Raw genomic sequence first — 15,593 nt, 5'->3', positions numbered from 1 at the left:
TCATTCTTTAACTTTCTCGTGTCACCGTGTGTGTCTGTCTGTTCTTTACCGTTCAGAGGGTGTCCATGCCTGGAAAACGGGTCTCAACACTGAAATGCCCTGAAGCTGCACGTGCCATTCTGTATTTAATAGTACGTTTCTCTGTGTTTATATCTTATAGCAATACATGCTCATTTGTATTTTGACAAAATCTCTTTCTTGTGCCCTGCAAAAATTATGCATTTAATTTTTTCCCAATTCGATTTAATTCCATCGTAATTCCACCTTTTACAAGAGTACGTTAAAGCAAAATCCACGCGCTAGACCTGAACGTTAAAAGCATACGACAATGTGGTGTAACATTTACAATACAACCAGGTAAAGGCAGGGGTTGTAGATAGCAAAACATAATGCATAAAGGAGAGGTGATCCAGAATGCACTATAACATATTCATATCTTTTGTTTTTAGTAGAACAGTATTTCAATCATGACAAAACAAAAGGACAAAAACTATATGAGTGGTTGGTTTAAGGTAGATGGCACAGGAATTCAGTTACTGGGGGAGGTGAAATGTAGTTATAAAGTAAACATGTGGAAGTCAGTCTGCTAAGTTTCTAAAGACACTTGTGGGCCTGACTGACTATGGCATTAGCTTGGGATGTATCTTAAAAAATCTGTTATCTTCCATACATCAAACTATGCAAATGTTAGAATGGGAAGGACCTCCTTTAACACTATACCGTGAGCTATTTCATCTGCGATGGTCTTTTGAAGTCGTTTCTCGTTTCACCCTGTAATCCAGCAATAATTACCTGGTAGTTGTCGTGGTTTTATAAAACTCACTGTCTACTATTTTACTTGGCTTTTCCTTAAAAGGGCGTCCTACTTTTTAAATTTATGAACAATGGGTGGCCGAACCTAAAATCCCTCGGGAAGTGATTAAGATTTCATTTGTTCAGTCAGCGTTTGAAAGCATTACGACCTCAAGTTCGGGGGAAGTAGCGATCGCGATGAGAAGTGAAAAAATCAACACACCCTTACTGAAAAATATAATATGTGCTATAGAGCTGAAACTCGTCCCTACATTTAACACCCATTTTTCATTTCCGCTTGCCTGTCGTTGCCTTGGCTTGTCTGTCCGCCCCAGTGTTTTCTTAGAAAAAGATCGTTGTCGGATTAAAAGCGTCTCAGTGGGTGCAGCGTCGGCAGGTTAGGAAGCTGACATTTGCATTAGTGGCGGTCTCACAGTATGAGTCCAGGCTTCGCTGCATGCCTCTTGTCTGGTATTTGTACATTATTTCTTAACGTCTGAGTCTTTGCGTGTGTCTGTCACGTTTTTTTTTGTCTTTGATATGGTGCTAGCCCCGTCTTACGTCATTCTATTATGTGCTCTGCTGAGGTAGTTCCAGATTGACGTGGAAAACACAAGTACGATAAGAATACTGGATAAAGCTTTGTCATGTCAACGGGGCCAACTTCCCCCTCCTAACGGGCATCAGCAGAATGACTGGAAGTCCTGTTTTTGTCGCCGTCCATTGTCATTAGCTCTGTGGTCATTGCCCTTGCACCATGGGGTTGGAAAAAGCAGATAATGGGCTTTGATTGATAGACCTATGCCACGTGTTAGCCAGGCGTGTGTTGGCACTGCCGACCCGCCCTCATTCGCTTCGTCTGTGTTTTCAAGCGCTGCATATAATCGAGAATAGCTTTACTAATTAGGCTTATTTCTCATCTGTAATCGAGCTTACTTCAGCACAAACACGTTATATTCTATATGAACTTTTATATTTAGTTCTTTTTCATACAAGAGGTCTCCGCTGTATATGTGCTGGAATATTTCCACAATAAGTAAGAGATGAACGGAGATCCCAGAATCACGCCGTTACTGCAATTGCGTTCCTACCACCCCCCGCCCTTTGTTCTCTGTCCGACAGGGCACAGGCGGAGGTGAAACCGTGGCTTTGAACTTAAAAAAAATCCCCCATCCTCTCCGCCCACTCCCCCCTCCCATCTTTCCCCCTCCCTGCTTCCTCCCACCCATCCCGGGCTGCAAGGGTTTCCATGGCAACCGTCGCACCAACTGCCTAGCAACAGGCTTTCTCTCCCGGTGAAAAAAATTGGGTGGGGGGGCACAATGATACGTGACAGGGAAGGTGTGTGTTGGGTGGGGGTGAGGAGCGCTGTGGGGGGCACTGTAGCGCTTTCTCTCTATGGGACCCCTGGAAGGAGTGTCTTTCCTATCTGCCGACATGATGAGAAAAGAGTCAATATAGACAGAACCGAGACAGCCGCTGGACTGATGTGCAGACATCTGTTTTCCATTTCCCGCTGAATTTAAACTCCTGAGTAATCAGGTATTTTGCTGGATTGACACATTTGAACACCCAGCTCTCTATTAGAAAATAGGAAACCTGGTTTGAGAGATACGCAGGTAAGGCTAATGAATTATTCAGAGAGACCCCCACTCCAGTTTTAAGTGATGTGCAAGCCTGACATTCGAAAGGCCCAAATGCTGCCGGAGTGTCACAACATATTTGGGCAGCCAGAACAGAATTTTAAACCGCTAAATAAATGTGAGACCGTGCTGTCCTCTAGAGGTTTCAAACGGCAATAACATGAATGCGATCCTTATGCTTCCAATAATTACTGAACAAAAGGAGGGTCACAGCAAGCCTTCAGTATGTGCGGGGAAGTACTGGGTACACCCAGAACAGGATGCTAGTCTGCCACAGGAATCATGCCCACTAAAATAAGCAGTGCACCTAAACCACAAGTTTTTAGATTGCGGCAGGAAGCTAGAGAACCCAGAGGAAAACCACACACATGAAAACTTTGCAAACGCAGAGTTGGGGCTGGATTCAAATCCACAACCCTGTAGACGAGAAGCCAGAGTACAATCCACCAAGTCACCACACTGCCATTTCTGACATGAAGATCGAAGTAATGCCTTTACATCCTTGACGTAAGAAGCGTTCCTGCTCTCCGCATGGAAAACATCTTGTTCGCTTTGTGGCTTAATGTTGAAAAAAAAAATCCTTAATGGAAAAAACGCATTTCTCTGTGGTTGTTTTCTCTAGGAACAGTGGTCTTGTGGAGGCCACTAAGCTTAGTAGCTTTTCATTTATGTTCCTTTGGGGGTTTTAATCGTGGTTATCATTCATATTATATCTTGCAGTTTTCTATGGCTGCTCAAGTTTCTTCCTGCAGTCTATGGAGTGTATAGAAGTGGTGTCTCTGAAATGCTCATAGTCTTTAATTGTATGTGTGAGTATGTATGTTCTCTTTGACGGCGTCCTCTTTAGGGCCCTTCTCTGCCTTATTCCTTATGCTGCCGGGGTTAGGAAAAGCCATTGGAATAGGGCTAGATGAATGGTTGGATGGATTTTACTTTTGTGTGATGCTCATCTTTCATCATTTTGCTTATATCTTAAGGAAAGGAGATCAAGTTCTTACATGAAATCTTCCATCCTTAGAATAGGCCATTTTCGCCTCCCCATTCTCATTCTCTCTGCTCCCATCGCTCATCATTCCTCTATCTTACTGTCTCACTCCTGCACACCAGCAATTCTGTATAATATAAGAAAAGTGCAACATTCAGTGTTAGCTGGCCAGGACAGAAATCAATAGCACACTTTGTGATTTTAGAATAGCTAGGCTATATTTACCAGTCACTCACCAGCAGCGTACCGTACCATTCAGCGATTCCATTGAAAATGTGCCTCAGTCAATTACGACCTCGCTGCCACGTCTGAGCTACATAATGGAGTGTATGGCAGGAATAATTACATCTTGGGTTGTGCTGGCACCGGTTTTACCTGTCCCTTGTGAGAGCGACCGAGTGGCTAAGTGGGGCATGCTGTTACCACATGCCCCACAGGACTGTGAGTCCTCCCCCGGCTGCCCGTGTGTTCGATCTATAGCTGCTTACGTGTCCCGATCTGGATCAGCTCTAGGTCACTGTGATCCTACTTTGCTAAATAGGTGCTGATTGCACCAGTGGCAGCTGGTCCATAATGGTAGAGGTAGCCTTGGAGCCCAGGAACCCAGGAATGAGGTCCCTACGTGGACCTACTGAGAGTTAGGATGAACAACAGGTAAACAGTCACCAGACAGAGGGGCACATATATACACTGAGTACAGACAGGTGAATTAATGAATGAATGAATGTTACATTCGTATATAGCGCTTTTGACGATGCCCAAAGCGCTTTACAGAACCAATGGGGAGCCACTTCAATCACCACCACTGTGTGGCCCCGACCTGCATGAGGCAACGGCAGCCATTCTGTGCCAGTACGCTCACCACATAGATAAGGTGGCGAAGGGGCAGGACAGAACTGCTACGTAGCTTGCTCTCAAACACAGGTGAGGGTTGTAAGTATGACCAATGAGGGCTACGTAAGGGGCAGGTGTGACTGCTTGGGGATAAGGGATGGCCAGCAAGGGAGACCTCTGCTGGTCAAATGGGCACAGGGCAGGACCGAGGGAGACGAGATGTGAAATGACCCAGATAAAATTATGAAACAAAGTAACTTTGAAATAATTCATCACTATAATTTTATTGTCATTTAAAAACACATTTTCTTCCTTTGGAAAAATTCACTGTCATAGTATCTTTGCGCTGTGCTAAATATTTTTGATGGATGTTTTTAAACAGGTGGCAAAGGTCCCGTCTAATACAGCTAATGGTACGAGGCTGTGTCTCCATCTGGACCAGCGAGTAGAACCAGCGAGTAGAACTATGTGACACAGAGATTTAAAGGGGCGTGTTTACAGATCATCCCTTGTGTGGTTTATAGAGAGATGGGATTACACAACAAGGAGCTGGGTTCATTGATGGGGGAGGGGGGGTCAAAACAGGGCTGGTGTGTGGATGCTTTAGGGGACCAGAAACCACCCCCTCCAGACACTTTAAGAAAGCTGCACATTCTATTCAAATTCATTCAGCACAAATATAAAAGTGGAATCAAATACAGATTTACGAATCTGTGGGCATGTCAAAAGGCTAGTATATTTACATTTACTTTTATTTACATCCAAAGCGACATGAAACTGAGGCAAGTAGCACATTACACATTACACATTACTCCACATTTCTCCTCAGTATTGCATCAGAGTATCAGGTCAGTGAGCAGAGTGTAAGACTGCATATGAATGGATGTGATTTGCTTGTGTTCTGTACATGAGTGTCTGCTGTCCGCAGGCTCACTGTGACCTCACTGTGACCTCACAGATCCCTTCTAGGTAAGAGGTAGGGGTTCCCGCTGTTATCCACACATTACCTTCCACTTCCAAACATCAGTGAGATACAGTATGTACCAGAATGATGGGACAGCAGAGGACCAGAACGGTTCTTCTTCCAGCGAATGCATCTGATCGTATCAGAAAGGCTGAAAACTGAAAGAAATGAAAACATGGATTTTATTAATTTGCTACATGTGTGGTTCAGTTATATACAGGTCACATACTTAATGTATTAGAAAAGTGTAACATGACTCTGTCCAGTAAGAGAACATTTTATTTGATTAAAAAAAAAAAAAAAAAGAGGAATTAATGGCATCAAAAATTGGGACAATTTTTTGCGTATAATTTGGAGAAACGTACAGATTCATTCAACCAAGAAAGCGTACTTTTCAGATTATTGTAAATCTAGGCGTTTTTCAGATTAACTTTTCAGATTTTCAGATTAATGTCCTGTTTCGGTAACCAGCCAAAAACATGTTTTTTTCCCTCCAGCTGGTGTGGTGCTTCTGTTGTTTGCTTTGGCTGTGATCTTCTGCAGCACTGCGGCAAACGCCATGCATGTGATGCCGCTGGTTCTGCACAGGGTGTCTTAAGGGCCTTGCTCAAGGGTGCACAGACATATCACTATTCTACCGAGGCAGGACCTCAAACCGGCACGGGCACAGAGACTCAGCCCACTGAGCCACCCACCGCCCCCTGCCTAGACTGAGAGTCTGACATCCTAATATAGGAGCCAGTAAAGATGGCGTAACATAACTAGCCTATGATTTAACAGCTTGGTGACCTCTATGTCACGGCTAATGACTCTGGCAAGTCATGGAGTGAATGAGTGTTTCATTCTGGGTAAATCAGAGTACCATGAGAAGGGAAGTGGAAACGGCCCAGAGTCTAAGGTGAGCCTATTGTGCTGAGTCCTTTACCCAATTTGGGATGTTGCTGTCGACAACAGTGTCTATCCCGACCCAAATGCTTTGGATCATTTAATCCCCGGAGATGTTACTCTAGCTGCATTGCTACAGTTGTACTGGGCCTTAGAGACCAGTTGCTAGAAGAAGAGTCTCTTTAGCTGGCCCACCTCCTTGCTTAGGGTGCTCAGCTGGGACTTGAGGAAGGTCTTCTCCTGCTCCTGGGGGAGGATCCGCTGGGTTGTGATGCGGTTGGCTGGAGGACCCTGCAGGTCAGGGGTGTTACTGCTGTTCTGGTGACATGCGGCCTCCTCGGCCATCTTCCATCACGTGCTGCCGTCCCTGGCGCCGGTACCAGATACCTTCAGCCTCCGTGCCGGAGAAGTGGCACCTTTTGGGAGGGAGTGCTTTAGAGAGCACCACCTCAGAAGGAGGCCCCACACCTCCTCTGGACTCAGCACTGCGGTCTCCCTCTAGTGGGTGCAACTCGTAGCCGACCTCATCGGCGCCCCCATGCTGGAGCTGCCGTACGGGCCGCCCTGTGCTGGAATGCTGCTTGTCTCCGAGCGGCACGCTGCTTTGATGTTCTTGCACCACTTGTCTCAGTAGCAGTCGTCTTTTCGTGGGGCGCACCTCCACTGTGGCGTGCCGTCCGACGTGGCGCGGAGCAGGCCAGCGAAGAGCGTGTGGCCGGGATGGCCAACACCTCCTCGGGGAAGGAGGGAGCACCAGCGTGGGAGCTGGCAGGTGTGCAGGGCACGTGGTCTGGCTCATGTCCAGGCACAGTGACATGCTGTCGAGTTCCCTTCTATCTTACAGCTCTTCTTCAAACATCTCAGTTGTCACCCTGGCTGATTCCCCCCCAGGCACCTGATTCCATTGCTCTCGGTTTTCCGTTTCCTGCTGCTACGACCCCACCTAGTGGCGCAATCAGAAAAGGGGAATGTTTATTAGTTACGTAACGAGCCTTGCAAGTATTACGTAATCATGTTACATGTTCCGCTGTACGCGACTATTGTAATGTTCACAATTATGGTAACATATGGATTATTCGAGTGATTTGTAGTTATAAGAAGTAGCGTATTCTTTTAGTGGCATGTGTTCTGTAATCATTTGGTGAAATCAGTTTGTTATTTACGTTTTTAGCCGCAAGCTGCAGTAGTTTTATTCATCACGTGGGCGTCGCACCTCTGTACTTACTGTCACATACAACAGTACGATGTGTCGTAGATTGATTTTGGAACGTAAGTATATTTCTTCTGTAGTTTTATCATTTAACAGCAGAACATTGTATCGTACCAAGGCATACAAATAAAAAATTCGAGGAGATAAGTACAGAAAAACTGAACTAACCAGCTATAACAAATGCCATACTGCTCGACTTGCATATCTACCTGGTTCTTATCATTTACCGGAATATGTCGGTGACTTTCTGGATGGTAAATGGCAATACAAGTTCCTTAAGCATAAAAAATGTTTTCAAATTGAACCGTGTATATAAATGGTTTATGCATAATTCATGAAAATGAACTTTACCTTGAAATATTTAAACGAGGTTGTGTGTTATCGTTTGCAATTAATGATTATTTTTAATTGGTGCCGTTAAAAGTAAATTTTAGTTTGACACTTGCAACAGATTTGACAGGACGATATGATGAGCATACAGACGTGCAATTTTTATTTAATAAAACCAAAAAAATATAAAAATGATAGCAATTCGATTTTTGATGACCTTGAAAAAAACATTTCCCAACCCTTACCCCCCAACCTCCAGTCACAACTTTGATCGCAATAATGCCTTTATATCCAACCCCTCAAAATTTTTCTGCAGGTCTCACACACTTCCTCATGTGTGGGGCCACACACCTATCGCACATCATCTGGAGCCTTTGGTCGATAAGAATGTTTGATGCTGGCTTCCATTATAGATGTGCAAGAGATTTATTATAAATTAAGTAAAACATTTTCCCCCACTCCTATGCTAATTTTCTTTTTTCTAATTATTATAAAGATATAAAGAACCACTCTGTTCCAAAACAACATGCCCCCCCCCCCCCCCCACATGCCATTGAACTGTAGGCTGGTCAAATAGACAAACTGAAGGAACAAATGACTTTTCATCATGACAACACAGGCACTGAACACAGCATCTCTAACCTGGCATGCCAATCACAGAGCACAAGACAGTGGTCACTCTGGACAGCATGCCAGCCAATCACAGAGCACAAGACAGTGGTCACTCTGGACAGCATGCCAGCCAATCACAGAGCACCACAGGTTGGGGGTTTAATCGTGTCGGTGTGTATGTGTACCTGCCTTCACAGATTTCACTATTTCAGCTGCTGGTTTGTTTTATTAGTCTCAGCTGCCCAGAAAGTGTTCATCCCGCCGGTTAATATTAGCTTGTAACATTATAAGCAAGATATGCCAAGAATGTTCAGCAAGCTCACATTCCTTCCTGTTGGATTGTTGCCATTTTTTGTTTAATTCCCGTACATTTTTCCCCACCCCAAGGTTAAGACAAACAAGCTTCCAGAATTAGACGGGTCTCATAGGGACGCCTCATATTGTTTATTCTATGAACCGCCCGCATGCTTATAAATCAGCAGTGCTAGCAGCTCCAGCATGGGCTGAGGGGAGGTTTTTTCATCAAATGAGCGCCACACAGTGGCCTGGTGTTGGAGCAGCTCTTCAGGGATGTAAATAACCATCACCTGCATGTTTACTTTGATTCCGTTTCAAACTTTGTTATCTCAGTTTTGTGTAAGAACTAGACACAGTAGATCAATCCATCAACCCCAGCTGAATAACAGATCATTTTACATTCCAATATCCTTAGGCTTATCCGTCCAGTATATCCTAAAAAAGACGTAAAGAAAACATAAAGACACTTTTTACAGCTGTTTAATCGTGTTGATTTATGTCGAATTCTGATTTATGTCGATTTATGTCTCATGGTTCAGTGTGGAGACGCTCTCGCTCAGTCAGCCCGACGCATATATTTCTGACCGGTTGTTTCCAAATCAGGAAATGCAACTGGAGCTGGGATTGGGAAAAAAACTACAGGGAACAGAATTGGAGTTGGAATTTGAATTTCAGGGAGATTTAAGTTCCAACTCCAGTTCCATTTCCTGATTTGGACTGGAATTGATCAATGCATTCCCGGAATGGCCCCAACCCTGGAACCCAGCATGTTTTCCACTGTTCAATGTTTGTTTATCCTATGTTTTTTTCCAGTTATCCCTAATTTTCATTAGGAATGAATGCAATGAGGGATCTGATTAGTACATCACATTCACGATGCACACATGGAGTCGTTACCCTTCCCTGACCAAACATTTCGCTGTTTTCTGTGGTATTCCTCCTTGAGCTGCTTCCTGCCTGCCACACACTGCCCAGCAAAGTGCCGTCCCGGTCTCCTGGAGCCCACAAACAAACACCCGCCCCATACCGAAGGTTTACATGAGGCCCGGAGTCCAGCATGTACGGCTTCTGTGGTGCCCATTGCTCATGTTACCCTCCCTTCTTCATAGTGCCTCCTACAAACCAAAATGATACTCTCTGAATATCAGTCTGCCCCTTCACAGGCTTAACTGATACTTCATAAAATGGTAGTTAACCAGAATGACAAAGTAATGGAACTGACAAGTTAAAATACTGCTATCTGAATTGATTCTGAATTGAAGGTGTTTTACTGAGCACCTGCAAATTCAGTTTATGGATTTGTCTTGCATATGTAAGTTTGCCTGTTACTGTTTTGAAAGGTTTAAGTCTTTTTGTGATCTTTTGCCTTTCAGTTATCCTATAAAGTATAAACTGAGTTGCCTGTCCCTGCGGTTTCTGTTCAGTTTATCTCTGTTGGACTCGCCTGCCAAGGAGGGTAAGTATTGACGACATGAGGAGGAAGGAACCTCTGAGCCAATGGGATTCTGGGATCATCAGGCAGGCCGACTGGCCTATTTTATCATCACACATCCGCTTGTTCCTCTCCAGGGCGCGCGCACACACATACGCACACAAATACGCGCGCACACACACACACATGCGCACACACACACTCATAAACCTGGCATTCAGTTAGGATGTCCCATTTCTTTTATTTTTGAGGTCATCTTTCCAGGGTTGGTACTGATAGTGTGATGTCTTGCCCCGTGAGGGTGGGGGAACTGCTGTCCATTTCAGGAGGGAGGGGGGGCTGATTCTAATCGTTTTGGGTTTATATTGACCACCTGCCCTTGATTCCCTGCGTGGATAATTTGGGTGTCGCCCCAGCAGCTCGGACCACAGGATTGGCTCCAATCCGCATTGTGGTCGTTTTGGTTTCTGCGTCTTTCGCTTTGTTATTTTCTGTTATTCTGGGCTTGGCAACCATTACTGTGTTATTGTCTCCCCCCCCCCCCCTGTCCTTCATCCCACATGTTCCTGTGAATATTTGTGATAAAACAATAGCTGGTTTTAAGCTTTTGTGTCCTGTTTTCTGTTTCTGTTAACACATGGAGAAGGTTTTTTTCATTTTAAAAGAAATGTTTGGAACTCAGATATATGTCAAGTAAAAAGATAATAAAATAAAATAATAATGCAAAATCGAATATATATTATATATTAGTGTACTACTGCAGATGTCTGTCACTGAGCTGCCCAGGACAGCCAGTTCTGTAACTGAGGGATAAGAAAGCAGTTTTCATGATTGTTGCATTTGCTTCGGTACAAAAGACTGAGAAGGAGAATTATAACAAGAGGTTGCATGGGGTTACAGTCGGGGGCAGGATTTTTTGGGGCGCCAGACCATTGTCAACCTGCTTTATCCTCACACACAGGGTCTTTACAATCATGATGGGGGGTGCAGGACAGCCGCTGCTATTATCTATTCTTCCCTCCATCTCATGTTTCCATAGCAGCAACCTGAGTCACTTGTTCCAGCTCCATGAAGTTTGGCACTTATCTAAACCAGCACCCCGGCTTTCCAAGAAATAAGGAACACACCCTGAGTTGGCGGGGATGTTCTACTTCAAGGCTGAACTTGTTAGTGCTATTGACAAGCATGCTGAAATCTGCACCATAAAAGCAATGTCATCACCAGAGGCTACCATTTTTGTGGTTGGATAGCTTAGAGCATGATTTAAACATGTTCTTATGTCCAAATTGCACCTTGCTAGAGTGCGGCTCGGCCTCCTTATGTCCAAATTGCACCATGCTGGAGTGCAGCGCCACTTCCTTATGTCCAAATTGCACCATGCTGGAGTGCGGCTCGGCCTCCTTATGTCCAAATTGCACCATGCTGGAGTGCAGCGCCACTTCCTTATGTCCAAATTGCACCATGCTGGAGTGCAGCGCCACTTCCTTATGTTGAAATTGCACCATGCTGGAGTGCAGCGCCACTTCCTTATGTCCAAATTGCACCTTGCTGGAGTGCGGCTCGGCCTCCTTATGTCCAAATTGCACCATGCTGGAGTGCAGCGCCACTTCCTTATGTTGAAATTGCACCTTGCTGGAGTGCAGCGCCACTTCCTTATGTCCAAATTGCACCATGCTGGAGTGCGGCTCGGCCTCCTTATGTCCAAATTGCACCATGCTGGAGTGCAGCGCCACTTCCTTATGTTCAAATTGCACCATGCTGGAGTGCAGCGCCACTTCCTTATGTCCAAATTGCACCATGCTGGAGTGCAGCGCCACTTCCTTATGTTGAAATTGCACCTTGCTGGAGTGCAGCGCCACTTCCTTATGTCCAAATTGCACCTTGCTGGAGTGCGGCTCGGCCTCCTTATGTCCAAATTGCACCATGCTGGAGTGCAGCGCCACTTCCTTATGTTCAAATTGCACCATGCTGGAGTGCAGCGCCACTTCCTTATGTCCAAATTGCACCATGCTGGAGTGCAGCGCCACTTCCTTATGTTGAAATTGCACCATGCAGGAGTGCAGCGCCACTTCCTTATGTTCAAATTGCACCATGCTGGAGTGCAACGCCACTTCCTTATGTTCAAATTGCACCTTGCTGGAGTGCAGTTCCACCTCCTTATATAGAAATCGCACCTTACCAGAGTGTAGTTCTGCCTTCTTCAACATCAACCTTTTTTTCTTAATTTTCCCAAGTTTAGTAGAAGATTCAGAGTGAATGGCTTAATAAAAGGACAGCTTTGTGCAAAAAATCATGTGTTCAGCATTTAATAGTAATTTTCATGATGCCTTGATTTCTGTAGTGTGTTTTTGTATTTTGACTTTTCGCTTACTGCACTGCAGTTCAACTTCACCTCCCAGCTAAATTCTGCTAAAGGTAAGACCTGCGTGAGAAGTAATTCATGAGTAATTTAATATTGTAATGTATCTTCACAGGGACATTACAAATGAATAAGCAAGAATAAAACAACATAACAAATTAACATACTGCATCTTTAAGATTGTGATGATAAATACATATAATAATTAATAAACTAACCTACAGAGTGACTTATTCAGGACCCCCCCACTCTGTACCTGACAGAGCAACCCCCCCCCCCCTTTGATTTAATCCCTGGTTTACAGTTACTCTTGTTATTTGTGTTGACCCCACTAATCACCCATCACACTGAAAAGTACAAGCTCTTCCTCATGTTCACATTACCCAGAAGAACAACGATGCACTTAATAATACAGAGGAGGATTCACCAATCAAACTGCTGAAATTGATCAGTCAGGAAGTGCTTGAATATCTTTAACATTTTTATTAAGATAGAGTAATGGAAATAAGCCGGGCAACTTGAGCTGCTGTCTGCTAAAACGTCAGGGGATGAACTGTCAGATTTTTCTCATGCTTGAGAAAATGTTCCTTCTGGTAGTAAAACTGAAAGGTCTCTGGGCTGTTAACCTCAAGATGTGTGTTCAGGGGGATTCTAAACCCCACCCCAAGGCTAAATACATATTTAGTGTTTTCTTAAATTCAGTTTAAAATGTTCTCCCGCTAATTTCCACCTATGGCCGCAAGGTCTAGTATTTAAACTAATATTAATGTAGCCATTTGGCTGAACAGCATCCAGACCTGTTAGAATCTTATAGACCTGAATCATGTCCCCCCTTAGTCTCCTTTGTGTGAGGCTGAACAGATTCAGCTTAGCTAACCTCTCCTCATAAGACATTCCTCTAAGACCAGGAATCATTCTCGTAGCCCTACGTTGAACCCTTTCCAAGGCAGCAATGTCCTTTTTAAGGTATGGTGACCAAACCTGCGCACAATATTCTAGGTGGGGTCTTACCAAGGAACTGTTTTTAGGCATAGTGGGTGAGAAACTGTGCCCCATCATTTGAAATGCCAGCCGTGAATCACCATTCAATGAGCAACAGAGTTTTTTTCTAAATGCTTATTTCCCCAGTCACGGTCACTGCTCTGACTCATGGCTGTGTCATAAAGTTGAACAGCTTTTAGAGAAACCTTGGGATCAAAGCTTTGCAGTGGCAAATACTAATTTATTTAGCTTGCAACAGAGATCTTGAATCCATTAGCTTTGCTTAATCAAACTTGGATTCATAGTAAATCATGGTAAAATTCCTGATGGTTAGTATTACCGTTTGAAATTTTAATTATTATTAAAAGTGGCTAATTGCCAGGCTTTGAAAAACTCACATTAAATATCGTCCAGCACAGTGACAGTCTCCCAAACTCAAGTGCAGCAACGTGGGTTTGTTTTTTCCGAGAAAACGTGACGAAAGGCACTTGATGCGGTTTTCATATGTTTGCATAACGTATTGGCTACGTTATTATTTTAATGTTCATGCAAACAAAAAAGTTCATAGTGCTATTCATTTTATTTGTGGTTTTCAATATAAAACTTGGCAAAATTATTTCAATTTGCGTATTAGTGTTTTTTGAACATTTGCAGCACATTTTAACAGTACTGGTAACCATGATAGTTTTGGTCCCTATAATCGCTTCATTTCTAGTGTGCTGTGTACACATGCATCTCTACAGGCATAAATGATAAATGTCTATTCACCTGACAGGGTCCAGTGAGGACTGCTGCAGCTTTTGTAACAAGACAAAGCTTATTTTAATCTTTTTGAAAGCTCTTGCAGTTTTTCACATCTTCCTGAGCTGCTTTCTTATGCTGCTTACAGAAGCAGAGGTCCTTTGCATGAAAGGCTGCTAACTCATCAACTGATGATGATTTCTGGCTCTCAAACACAAGGAAGTCTGGTTTGCATTTGCATTGCACAGTGCTCTGGGACATTACCCATTACCATGTTTGCTAAATGTGATTGTGGCACTGCAAAACTGGAACTACAACAAATGTCTGCTGTCGTAAAACAAAAGTCAATATATACTCAGTAGCGAGTATATTAGACATGATTGCTAAGCCAAGCAGCCTGCTCTAGCAAACAGCGATTCATCTGGCTGCCACTGAACAGATATAGCATGCAAACAGGGTCAAGATATTTACTTACAGCTCAGCTAAGTTTTATAAAAACTAAGAAATCTGACCAAACTTCCTATGAATGTGGTCTGACCGCTGGTGCCGCACGTGATGGTTTTAGCGTGTCGGTAACAGCTACACACTCCTGGGACCTTCACACAGCCTGGGCTTTGCAGAATAATGATGTGTTGAACAAAAACATCCACTCAATGGCCGAAAACACCTTGATAATGAGAGAGGTGAGAGGATATTGGCCAGACTCGTTAAAGGTAAGAGAAAGGCAGAAGTGTAAAAATAATAGCTCAGTACATCAGCGGTGTGCAGAAGGGCTCCTCTCAACGGCCCCTAAAGAGGTACTGGAGGGAAAAGTGGGAACCACCCGATACCACAGTAGTTACCAATATTTTATAAACCGGCTGTTGTGTGTAGGTAATGCAGCTCCCTCTACTGGGGACTTTTTGCTATGACATGATGCTGATTATTCTCCTGCCTGAGCCTGTCTCCACGCCTGTCCGAGTTTCTGCCCAAGCGTCTGCTCTCCCTTCACCACCTTTTTCTCTCTGCTTCTACCTGGCCTCATCCTCACAGTGGCCCTGTCTCGCTGCGCTAACGCCATTCGCCATCACGGCTGTGTTCATGTGACTGTGTTAAGCAGCTGCTATGCAGAGCCACAGCAGCAGCCCCTCCCCCACCATGGCAGGACCTCTGGGGATGTGTGAAACATGAACCAAAAAGCACAGTATCTATATTTAACTGCCCTCGCTGCTCTTCTACAGGCCAGCATCCACCCCACTGCATTCAGGTATAACCCTGGAGTTACACAGAATCTCTATAATCTATAATTTATCAGGATTAAAATAAATATATATATATATATATATATATATATATATATTATATATTTCTTTCCAATAATATTAGGCAACTAATATTAGATACATCAAATCGATGCTATTTGCATTAATTTGTGATCAAGCCCTTGATTACACAGGCTTTATAGGACTGTGCCTGCCTGGATAACAGAAACACATATATTTTGTTTTACCTAAAGCGCAGCAGTCAGTTCACGCTACATGCTTCTTAC

The sequence above is a fragment of the Paramormyrops kingsleyae genome, chromosome 22, assembly GCF_048594095.1.
Source record: "Paramormyrops kingsleyae isolate MSU_618 chromosome 22, PKINGS_0.4, whole genome shotgun sequence".
Lineage (NCBI taxonomy): Eukaryota > Metazoa > Chordata > Actinopteri > Osteoglossiformes > Mormyridae > Paramormyrops > Paramormyrops kingsleyae.
Note: the sequence above shows the minus strand (reverse complement) of the source record.